The sequence below is a fragment of the Dermacentor variabilis genome, chromosome 2 (genome assembly GCF_050947875.1).
Source record: "Dermacentor variabilis isolate Ectoservices chromosome 2, ASM5094787v1, whole genome shotgun sequence".
NCBI classification, from domain to species: domain Eukaryota; kingdom Metazoa; phylum Arthropoda; class Arachnida; order Ixodida; family Ixodidae; genus Dermacentor; species Dermacentor variabilis.
Window position 1 is genome coordinate 861,279 of NC_134569.1, and position 12,269 is coordinate 873,547.

The following is a 12,269-nucleotide window of genomic DNA, read 5'->3' on the forward strand; positions in this document are numbered from 1 at the left end:
CGACCGTCTGTCCCACCAAAAGTTGTTATCAAAGTTAAAACCTATTCTCAAAAACGAGCAACTACTTCACTGGATTGAGGTGTATCTTACGGGCAGGCGACAGACAGTCGTTGTTGAAGATGCGAAATCAGACTTATCCGATGTACAATCTGGAATCCCACAGGGATCAGTCTTGGGCCCTCTGTTCTTTCTAGTTTCCATCAATGATATAGTGCATAATATACCAGTTAAAATTCGACTGTTTGCAGATGACTGCGTACTTTATCATGAAATTCACAGCGAGGCAGATCAGACGATCCTAAATTCATCTTTATCAGCAATAGCGACTTGGTGCTTAGAGTGGGAAATGAACATTAACCTAACAAAAACAGTATCAATGATCATCACACGCAAAAAGAAGCCGTTACCCTTTGTATACAGCATTAATGGCCATAACTTATCCTCTGTTACAGAATATAAATACCTTGGTTTAGTAATTACGTCGGACCTTAGGTGGAATAGTCATGTAGCTCACATTAAAAAGAAAGCCATGAATAAGCTCGGATACCTGAGGAGGACCTTGGCTAAATCTACATGTAATATAAAATTATTAGCATACAAGACTTTTATCAGACCATTGTTAGAGTACGCTACTCCTGTCTGGGATCCTTACACCCAAGCAAGCATAAATATGATTGAAATGATACAGCGGAAATCAGTCAGGTTTATTTTTAATTCCTACCGCCGTCATACATCAGTTAGCGCTCTTTTACAGCAGGCGAACCTGGAAACCCTAGAGGCAAGACGGTATCGAGACAGGCTCAAAATGTTATATTTAATTCATCGGGAACATGTAAAACTAGATAAAACATTGTATATTACCCCTTGTAGCCGGCGCCCAACGCGTTCATCACATTCATTCAGGTTAGACGAGTATTCGCACCATACCACATTATTTAAGCAGTCCTTTTTCCCCCGAACCATCCATGACTGGAACGCCCTGCCTGAAAACATTCTTCAAAGCTCCACCATATCGTCCTTCATGCACGCACTCATTAATCTATGAACCGAAACGTTTCCCACAATTTCTATCCTAATCCATACACTATGTGATATAGATCATATCATGTTAAGGGCACCGTTAATTTCTTTGTGTGTGTATGTATATAAGCCATTGTGTAAACATGTGCTGTATTGCAGAATTCTTTGATATCTTCCTTCCTTTTTATTGTTGTTTCTTTCTTTTGCATTGTACCAAGATGACACTTTGCTTGTTTCCACCTTTTTTTTTTCTTTTTCTCTCTTTTTTTTTCTTTCTTGTGTTTCACATGTTATTGGCTTTAAAGCCTATATGTATATCCCACTCCTGCCTAGGGCCTCTAAAACAGGCTGGCAGTACGGAATAAATAAAATAATAAATAAATAAATTACCGACTGTGACAATATAATATGGTATATGGTGCTGTGGTATAATAAAGGCTATGCCGGCTTTGACGAAGTAAGAAGTCCTACAAGAGATTGGAGTACTTCCCTCGGAAGAATTGGTCACACGCAGCGACCATTCTGATTACATGCGCATAAAGAAGATGAACTTGAAGCGAACCGCAGAAGCAAGGGTGCACCGTCAGAGCACAGTGAAAAGGGCTCGCACCGAGGAGACCAACCGTAGGAGCTGGGAAGGGCCAAGCTACAGCGCAGGAGCATTCTAGAAACTTTGTGTGCTTTCTGTAAAGCTGCTCTTGAGTGTGACCAAGATTCATGCAAAAACAATTGCATTTTGAAGAATAGAAGGTTTTGAAACTTTCAAACCTGTTTATCTCATTTTCAAATTTTTTGATATTTTCGTGTCTTCTGGGAAGCCTTTGTACACTTTGGTGCATACTAAGTGAATTTGGTATACATATCCTTGAAGGTATGTAGAATGCCGATATCTACTTGAAATCTCAATATTGGTTGTCAGTAATTACAATAGTACAAAGCTATGTTTCAGGGAACCGAAAAAAAAAAAAAACAATGGTTGAAGTGTCAAAATTTTTTCAAATTCAGAAATTCTGAATTTTGTCAAATTCAGAATTTAACCATAATAGGCCGATTCACGCTGACATCCAGTGGTTGCAGCATGTCGGTGAGGCTGCCCAGAATAATGGCTACGTCTGCGCGGACACAGCACAGCTGTCAGAAGCTGTCCAAGACAAGGAGCCACTGTTTGGCCAACATGGCCCCTGGGCGATCCTGCCAAATGCTTTTTACCCAGTCAAGCATACGCTCACCAACCATCCAGCCTTTTTCTTAGGTTTGAAGTATGATTCCCTAGGGCGAAACTTTATTAGGTATTCTTTTCCTTTTGACAACAACATAGGAAGGCAACTTCCACCCAACTGTGGCAATGCACAGCATAACAGTGTAGCATTGGTGCTCAGCACTGCTTGTCCACATGACAACACTTTTCTTTCCTTTGATTTTAACTATGCAGATGTGGGAATCCTTGCATCCCCCCATGACCTTCGCATGCGCAGCAAACGTCGTGTTGGGCACAGACACGCCAAGCAGGTTGGGGAGAAGGGAAACATTCCTTTCGCAGGCGGCGCACGGGAATCACAAGCGCTGTCAGCACCACCGGTTGTGCAACGTGAGATCCCTCTAACGTCACCCAAGTCTATTCGGTCCCCAGCAAGTGGTGAGTGTGGAATTCTCCACAGCCACACCCGTGGTTAGGCAACTGCGTTTTTGCCATGACAGTCGCCGCAGCCGCCTGTATCCCCACTTGGTAAGTTGGAAGCTCTTCTTTACCTAGATATTAATATGTTTGAGAGAACCCTCAGTGATGTCAGCTATACCTAGCTGGCCTGTTCGAAGTGTTAGTTGCAATCATAATAAATGCTTTTTGAGTGTATACATGGTTGTCGTCTATTGTTTCTTCGAGCTTGTACCAGACGACTGTGGTTGATGGGCAGGCATGTGCCAACCACGGGGCTTGGTGTGCCAAGGCATAGCAACGTGGGCATCTCCTCAGTGTCCCGACAAAATTTTTGAACTTCTTGATAATTTGGTGCAGGTTATATGTGCAAAAATATGATATGCTGTTTAAATAGTGAATATTGTCATATGTATGCAACAACAGTCGACCAGGCAGACAAGTGGCTCTCAGCTTGCAGTGAACGAGAAGAAAGGGGGTTAACCGAGGGGCTCGATTTTTATTAGTCATATCATAAGAAGCAAACAAGCACCGACACCAAGGACAACATAGGGGAAATTACTTGTGCTTAATAAATTAAACAAAGAAACGATCAATTATTGGAAATGAAAGTTGATGAAAAGACAACTTGCCACAGGTGGGGAATGATCCCACAACCTTTGCATTTCGCGTGCGATGCTCTACCAATTAAGCTACCGCGGCACCGTTTCCCCATCCACTTCCTTGGGTATTTATGTTTCCTAGTAGAACCCTGGGAGTGTTAGCCAGCACCACCACTCACAGACCTTGGCGCTGGACGTGGAACCTCCTTTCTGCCACAGACGTCATGAGAACGTGATCTTTTTGGGTGAAAGCAACCTGTCAATAAACCCACGCATGCTACCTGAAGGCATCAATGTTGCTGGATTCGAGACTCTTGTTACGTAATTAATTAGAGAAAGAGGGTTAACCGAGGGGTCCGATTTTTATTAGCCATATCATATCATAGGTTGTGGGATTGTTCCCCACCTGCAGCAAGTTGTTTTTTGCAGACATTGCCACGGAACCAGACTTGACTAAGTTTCAAGATTTAACTCACTCACGACTTGTCAACTAATCTTATTATTTTGGGACTTTTACAGTGTTTTCAATGCTTGTTGCTGTTTGCTTTTCATTGCACTTGCCTTATGTTCTCCTAATATGTACTAATGTGTTCTCTGTAGTAATTGTGACTTAATTATCTTGTATATAACCTATGTTTCCCTTTATTATTACTTTTGTTATATTCTCGTTTTTAGCATGATGTATAATCTATGACCAGTCCCTGTGATCGCCCCCCCCCCCCTTATGTAATACCTTCATAATAAAGGCTCTTGGGGGCATTTTTGAATAAATGAATAAATAAATTTATTAAGCACAAGTAATTTCCCCTATGTTGTCCTTGGTGTCAGTGTTTGTTGGCTTCTTATGATATTGACACGTGTACTTATATTTAACGGGCGACCACGCTTCGCCGCCTAACAAATGTTATCGCACAGCGCGGGATGCGCCTGCATGTATCCGAAGTTTCTGGAAAGTTATCAATGCTTCTATCCGCTGTCTGTTGTCGCCGAACCTTGTGTTATCTGATTTCATCGCATGACTCGAATGTTGTAGAACTTTGTGGAAGGCATGCGGGTCCCAACGATTAGTCTGGAAGATTTGATGACTGCTGTATAAAAGCCGACGCACTTGACCCGCTAGTCAGATTTTCGACGATCGCCGACCGTGTTCGCCGCTATCGTTGTGCTATAAGTGTAGCCTGTTTTTGTGGGCACAGGTTCGCCCACAAAAGTTAGTTTTGTCTTTCACAGCATTACTACTGTGTTCTTCAACGTCACCACCACGTGACATCTGGTGGAGGTGCTTTGCGTTCATGTACCGGATGCCCCCACAAAGCCGTGACCCAAGCCCTCACGCGGAAGACACCAACGTCGCCAAGAACCAGCGAGGTAGCCGCAGGCTGCAAGGACTGCCCCCGGAGCATGGACTTTTGCCTGAGACGACTAGGAAGATGGCCACCAAGTCCACCCCAATGGCAGCCCCAGCGTCCCCCGTCGTGCTGCAGCAGCCCAGGGAGCCTCCGACATTCCGCGGTTCAACTTTCGAGGACCCGGAAAGCTGGCTTGAGACGTACGAGAGAGTCGCAACGTTTAACAACTGGAACAGCGACGACAAACTCCGATATGTCTTCTTCGCATTGGAAGACGCGGCCAGGACGTGGTTCGAGAACCGAGAAGCCACCTTAACGACCTGGGAAATTTTCTGTAGCGGCTTTCTGCAAACATTTACAAGCGTCGTGCGAAAAGAGCGAGCCCAAGCTCTATTGGAGACCAGAGCACAGCTGCCGAATGAAACGATTGCGATCTTCACTCAGGAAATGAGCCGTCTGTTCCGCCACGCCGACCCAGAAATGTCCGAGGAGAAGAAAGTCCGCCTGCTGATGCGTGGTGTGAAGGAGGAACTTTTTGCCGGAATGGTACGAAGCCCACAGAAGACTGTTGACGAGTTTCTTCGCGAGGCCACCAGCACCGAGAAGACACTCAAGATGCGAAACCGGCAATTCGACCACCGCACGAACTCGAGAAACTACGCCGGAGTTCAGTCACTGGCCACCGACGACCTACGTGAGACTATTCGAGCTGTCATGCGGGAGGAGCTACGAAAGCTGTTCCCATCATCACAGCCTCAAGTGGCTTCGATTGCCGACGCCGTGCGTGAGGAGCTCCAACAACAACTTGGAGTGGCCCCTGAATCGCCGCAACCTCTGACGATGGTTCCCGAACCAGACTACGACATTAATCCAAGTCTCCCTGTGAGTAAGCAACAGCAGCTCAGAAGTCTGCTCCGACGATACAAAGGCTGCTTTTCGACGTCATCGAGGATTCGACAAACACCAGTCGCCAAGCACCGCATAATCACCGAGGAGTGCGCTCGACCACACCGCCAGAGCCCTTACCGAGTTTCGCCGCAAGAACGTGCAGCTATAAGAGAACAAGTCGACGAAATGCTGTGCAACGACATCATCCAGCCGTCGAAAAGCCCGTGGGCATCCCCTGTTGTCCTGGTAAAGAAAAAGGACAGAACCCTACGTTTCTGCGTTGATTATCGTCGTCTGAACAAGATCATGAAGAAGGACGCATAGCCCCTTTCACGAATAGACGACGCATTGGATCGGCTCTGCAACGCTAAATACTTCTCGTTGATGGACCTCAAGTCTGGCTATTGGCAAATAGAAGTCGACGAAAGAGAACGCGAAAAGACGGCCTTCATCACCCCAGACGGCCTCTACGAGTTCAAGGTTATGCCATTCGGACTGTGCTCGGCGCCTGCAACGTTCCAGCGCGTCATGGACACGGTGTTAGCAGGATTGCAGTGGCAGACCTGTCTCGTTTATTTGGATGACGTCGTCGTCTTTGCTGGAAATTTCGACGATCCCCTCAGGTGGCTTGCGACAGTACTATAGTCGGATACAACTTTAGAAAAAAGGGGAGGCCCCGCCCAGATGACCGAAGTGCGACAGCTGATTGCCTCCGCGACTAAAATAGTGCCGCTCGAAAAATCGTGCTCCTGAAACGCGTAATTCTCGGCGTAAATAAAGACTTTTGTATTTTGATGACTGGTTTAGTAGAGATGTTATATGCTAGAGCACATGCCGGATAGCGAGCGAAAAATAACCCCATGCCTTTTACGACGCTGCCCATCGTCTGCTCTTTAGCTCCGTTGCAAGCGACAAAAGTAGAAAGAGCAGCTCTGCAAGGCTTCTGCGCTTGTTCACATGTGCACTGCGTATCTACTACTCGTTTTCCAAGCTTAATATGAATCAGTTGCTATAGACCTTTGCACCGGAAGCCTCGAACCAGAGAGTGGGAACCGGATATCAGGCCCCCGGTAGCGAGAGTAGCTAGCGCCTCATAGTTGCCATCTCTTGCTGGACTGTCACGCGCGCAGTTCCCGCATTGGCTGCACGACGTTTTCGCGATTTTATGTTATCCGCACAGGCTATGCGAACGTCTGGGCAGCACTGCGCTGTGTACGGTTGTTCGAACAACCAGAAGAAGCGCAATGCAGCAAGAAAAGTGCAGTGCAGCACGCACAATGTTCTGCAAGAGGACTGCGGCTGCATCATGTACCTGTTGTATCGCTTTCCTTGCAACGCGGTACTGAAGCATCGCTGGATTAGCGATGTAAATAGTAGAGGATTCCTCCCTGCGGAGTCGTCGCGCGTCTGCTCGATTCATTTTATCGACGGGAAGCGGACATCTGAGAACCGAGAGCCGATGCTTCAGCTCGGATACGCGAGGTACGTAAGATGCGCTGTGTGTGCCTCCATCGTCAGCCCCTAATGTTTAGATGGGCTATAAATATGCAAATTTAACGAACAGAGTCAATTAAGCTTTGGCCTCGTTGGGTCTCTTTTTTTTTTATTGAAATGAAAATAAGAGAAAGAGACGTAGTCACCTTACAGTGGTGACGGCTACTCCTTTTCTCATAGCAGAAACAACAATATAAAAATATAATGTAGAAAAATGAAAAAACAATTATGAAAAAATGACTTCATAGGCTGAGAAAGCCACAGCACAGTCCTATACGACTATGAACATCACAGTGTAAAAGTCAATTGCAAGTTGCACCACAGTTAGTTCGTAAACAGTCACAAACACACACAAATGGCCACGATGTAGACTTCGATGAGCATATAAACAGATGAAGAATTACAGTGCTAAAATATTTCATGCACAACAACAAAAAATGTATAACACGTAATACACAAGCACTAGTAATTACAAATAGAAGAATGTTTTAGTGACATCGTGTGATTATTCAATGCAATGCCTAGTATTTGTTGAGGACGCCTGTGTCTGCATAAAAATTTTCAATTGCGTTCAATGCTTTTCGATGTGCTATTTTCGATGGCCATGGGCCCAGCAATTTTGCGAGTGAGAAAGGCCGGTGAGGATCGATGAAGTGTAGCTCTTGTTCTAGCTGCTGTCTTTGTATCTCGTATATGGGGCATTCGAGGAGTAGATGGCGAACATCCTCATCGTCGTGGCCACAGGAGCCAGCCGGGGAAGGAGCCCGTTTGATGCGATGTCGGCTCACGGCGACAAGCCGACAGTGGCTGACGTCGACGCCATTCCGCAATCGCACGGACTGATTCGCAGTCACGGGCGGTCAAAACAGGAAAGCATTCGCCGTAATGCGTAAGGCGACGCCTCTCAACACTGGTGATACTTGCACTAAAGGTCCAAAACGACGCTGAGGAGACAAGATATAGAGAATCATGGATGAAAGCAGCTGCAGCGCTGAGCTGACGCTTGCCGGCGCCATCTGGCAGTCGCGTGCAGTCGTACGGCCGCCGCCAGCAGGAAAGTTTCCGTCTCGATGCGTAGCCGATGCCTCTCGACACTGGTGAGAATAGCACGAAAGTGGCAAGGCGACTCTGTGAAGGCTGAAGATACGGAGATACACAGATGTAGATAGCAACTAACGTTTTTAGATCTGTTTGTTGATAGCAACAGCAGCGCTGAGCCGGCTGAGGCTGAGCAACGACAGTCCAGTATGGCGTCGCCGCCAAGCAGACGCTAGGCGGCGCCAGTAGTCCAAATATGGTGGCGCCCGTGGAAGCCTCAGTGCAAAGGTCTATTGAAAAAGCACTTATATGAAACAATGCATTTATCGCAACCATTACAAACCTGGGGCGAGAATACGGTCGAGGCAGGAAGGTACAAAAATGCTTCATTCATCATTTTGAATAAACACTCTGGGTTTTAAATAGCATAAAATTAATATTTTTTTGGTTTTGTGTTTTCACAATTTCACAGCACGCATTCTACAGCTTGCGCGTGCAGTGAGCACTGGTGGACTGCAATCAATCGACGGTGCTACACATTTAACGCTCGAACACCGTCGCTAGACGCTCGGCTATCTCACTGCTGACAATGATCGTTCAAGCTAAGTTGACGGCAACAAATCTTTGCATTGAAGGCTTCTTCTGCAAATATTTTCTGTTGAGACACTCGTAGGTTTGTTTCATGCGCGCACACTTTTCTGATTTCTCCTGAGAATTGTTTTGCTCCATCACTTCACCCCGTCCGACCAAAAACGCAGCGACACAGTACATGAACACACCCGCCGCTAACAGTAGGCACCAGCCATTGGAAAACTTTTCTCGTCGTAACTTCACTCTGGAGCGAAATAAAACAACATGGAACAAACACGCAGGATGTGTGTTCGTAGCGGTCGCCGCGGGATCCTGTTTTCAGGCAAAGCGTCGCGCAGCGGCAGCGATGCTCGCTGCAATGTTCCTTCGCCGGATCACGGCTCAGAATAAACGCACGCGGCACAAATGCCGCATTGCAAGCTCGCAGTAATATTTCCGGCATGATAGACCATCACAAACAGTTTTGGAATTCACTCTGAAGAGGGGCTGAAGCACATAGCTGGCGCGACCTCGCCCAGTTCGAAGCGCGGGCGGCTATCTTCTCCGTCGGCGGAGTCACCGGCCGTTCGGCTCATGACGTTAGTCCAGAGTGCGCGCCCATTGGTGGATGCTCGTGTGCCTCCGCCTCGGAGGAGTAAATGCCCCCTTTTTTCTAAGGTTGCATCCGACTATAGAGGCCATCAAGTCGTCAGGGCTTACTCTGAAGCCAGAAAAATGCCGCTTCGCTTACAATGAGCTTCTGTTCCTAGGCCACGTAATCAGCAAATCTGCTGTACGTCCAGACCCGCAAAAGACAGCTGCCATCGCACAGTTTCCGCAACTCATCAACAAGAAGGCAGCGCGTAGATTCCTTGGCATGTGTGCCTACTACAGGCGCTTTGTCAAGAACTTCTCACGCATCGCCAAGCCTTTGACACGTCTAACTAAATGTGATGTTGACTTCAAGTGGGAAATGCCGCAGGCCGACGCACTTGAAGAACTCAAACGACGCATGCAGTCGCCGCCGGTACTTGCGCACTTCGACGAGTACGCTGATACAGAAATCCATACTGACGCCAGTAGCCTAGGCCTCGGTGCCGTTCTAGTCCAGAGAAGAAACGGAGTCGAACAGGTGATAGCTTACGCTAGCTGGTCACTGTCAAAAGCGGAAGGCAACTATTCTACGACCGAAAAGGAATGCCTCGCCATCGTTTGGGCTACAGCTAAATTTCGCCCTTATCTTTATGGCAGGCCATTCAAAGTCGTCAGTGACCATGACACGTTGTGTTGGCTAGCGAATATAAAGGATCCTTCAGGACGACTGGTGCGGTAGAGCCTCAGACTACAAGAATACGACATAACTGTAACCTATAAGTCCGGACGAAAACACTCCGATGCCGATTGCCTATCACGCGCACCCATTGACCCGCCTTAGACTACAAGAATACGACATCACTGTAACCTACAAGTCCGGACGAAAACACTCCGATGCCGATTGCCTATCACGCGCACCCATTGACCCGCCGCCGCAAGATGACGAGGATGACGACGCCTTCCTTGGAATAATAAGCGCGGAAGACTTTGCTGAACAGCAACGGGCAGACCCGGAGCTAAAAGGCCTCGTCGAATATTTGGAAGGGCACACCGACATTGTCCCCAGGGCATTTAAGCGTGGATTATCTTCCTTCACGCTTCAAAACAATCTACTCGTGAAGAAGAATTTCTCACCAGTCCACGCCAATTACCTTCTTGTTGTCCCGTCAGGACTTCGTCCAGAAGTATTGCATGCCCTACATGACGATCCGACCGCTGGACACCTCGGATTTTCCCGGACACTATCGAGGATACAAGAAAAGTATTATTGGCCGCGCCTGACCGCCGACGTCGCCCGTTATGTCAGAACATGCCGAGACTGTCAGCGACGCAAGACACCGCCGACAAGGCCAGCCAGATTACTACAGCCAATCGAGCCTCCTTGCCGACCATTCCAGCAGATTGGGATGGACTTGCTGGGACCCTTTCCGATGTCAATAACCGGAAATAAGTGGATCGTCGTGGCAACGGACTACCTCACCCGCTTCGCTGAAACAAAAGCACTGCCGAAAGCTAGCGCAGCCGAAGTGGCAAAATTATTTGTCGAAAACATCCTGCTGCGACATGGCGCCCCAGAAGTCCTCATCACCGACACAGGAACGGCCTTTACAGCAGAGCTCACCCAAGCCATTCTGAAATACAGTCAGACAAGGCACAGGAGGACAACGGCCTACCACCCGCAGACGAATGGTCTTACGGAGCGGCTGAATAAGACCCTCGCCGACATGCTAGCGATGTACGTCGACGTCGAACACAAGACCTGGGATGCCATACGTAACATTCGCTTACAACACAGCGGTGCAAGAAACAACACAGATCACGCCGTTCAAGCTGGTCTACGGCAGGAACCCGACGACGACGCTCGAAGCCATGCTGCCGCACGTCACTGACGAGGAGAACTTTGACGTCGCTACCTAAGAAGCCAGACAGCTCGCCCGCCTGCGGATCAAGAACCAGCAGAAGACCGACAGCCGACACTACAACCTCAGACGACGCTTCATTGTGTACCAGCCCGGCGACCGTGTTTGGGTGTGGACCCCGATACGCCGACGAGGACTCAGTGAAAAACTACCGCGACGATATTTCGGACCCTACAAGGTCATCCGACGTATTGGCGCACTGGACTATGAGGTCGTGCCAGACGGCATTTCGCATTCACAGCGACGCCGCGCACGATCTGAAGTGGTCCACGTGGTGCGTCTTAAACCCTTTTACGGACGCTGACGAACTTCCTTATTTTGTTGTTTTCTTTGCTAGGAGTGCTTTTCTTTTATTACTTTCATTTGTTTGCAGCATCGGGTCGATGCTTTTTAAGAGGGGGGTATTGACACGTGTACTTATATTTAAAGGACGACCACGCTTCGCCGCCTAACAAATGTTATCGCACAGCGCGGGACGCGTCTGTATGTATCCGAAGTTTCTGGAAAGTTATCTATGCTTCTATCTGCTGTCTGTTGTCGCCGAACCTTGTGTTATCTGATTTCATCGCGTGACTCGAATGTTGTAGAACTTTGTGGAAGGCATGCGGGTCCCAACGATTAGTCTGGAAGATTCGATGACTGCTGTATAAAAGCCGACGCACTTGACCCGCTGATCAGATTTTCGACGATCGCCTACCGTGTTCGCCGCTATCGTTGTGCTATAAGTGTAGCCTGTTTTTGTGGGCACAGGTTCGCCCAATAAAAGTTAGTTTTGTCTTTCACAGTATTACTACTGTGTTCTTCAACGTCACCACCACGTGACAATATGACTCAGCTTGCAGGGCTTTCAAGTTGATTCCCACTAGGTTGACTCCCGCTGCGCTTGCGAGCACGAATTAAAAGCGCTCAGTGCAGTCACTAGGAAACCTGCAAGTCGCAAAATGAGTCTTGTGCATCGCTGCCGTGTGGTTCTCTTGCTGCTCGTGGACTACCAAAGTGCATATCTAGCACGATGGCTATGTTAAACCCAAAATGCAATGCGAAATGACTTCTCTAAATCAATAAATTGTGCAAGTAAATGGAGAAGAAACAGGATGGGGTCAGATTCGTTTCAAACCCTAAGATGCAGGTCGTAGAAGCC

The 12,269-nt window shown here is 47.7% G+C and overlaps 1 protein-coding gene across 4 annotated transcripts in view; it reads right to left on the reverse strand.

The window, feature by feature from the left end:
• Window positions 1-12,269, reverse strand: part of Mo25 (calcium binding protein Mo25) — a 171,359-nt gene that overhangs the window by 61,691 nt on the left and 97,399 nt on the right. The gene's annotated exons all lie outside the window — the stretch shown is intronic.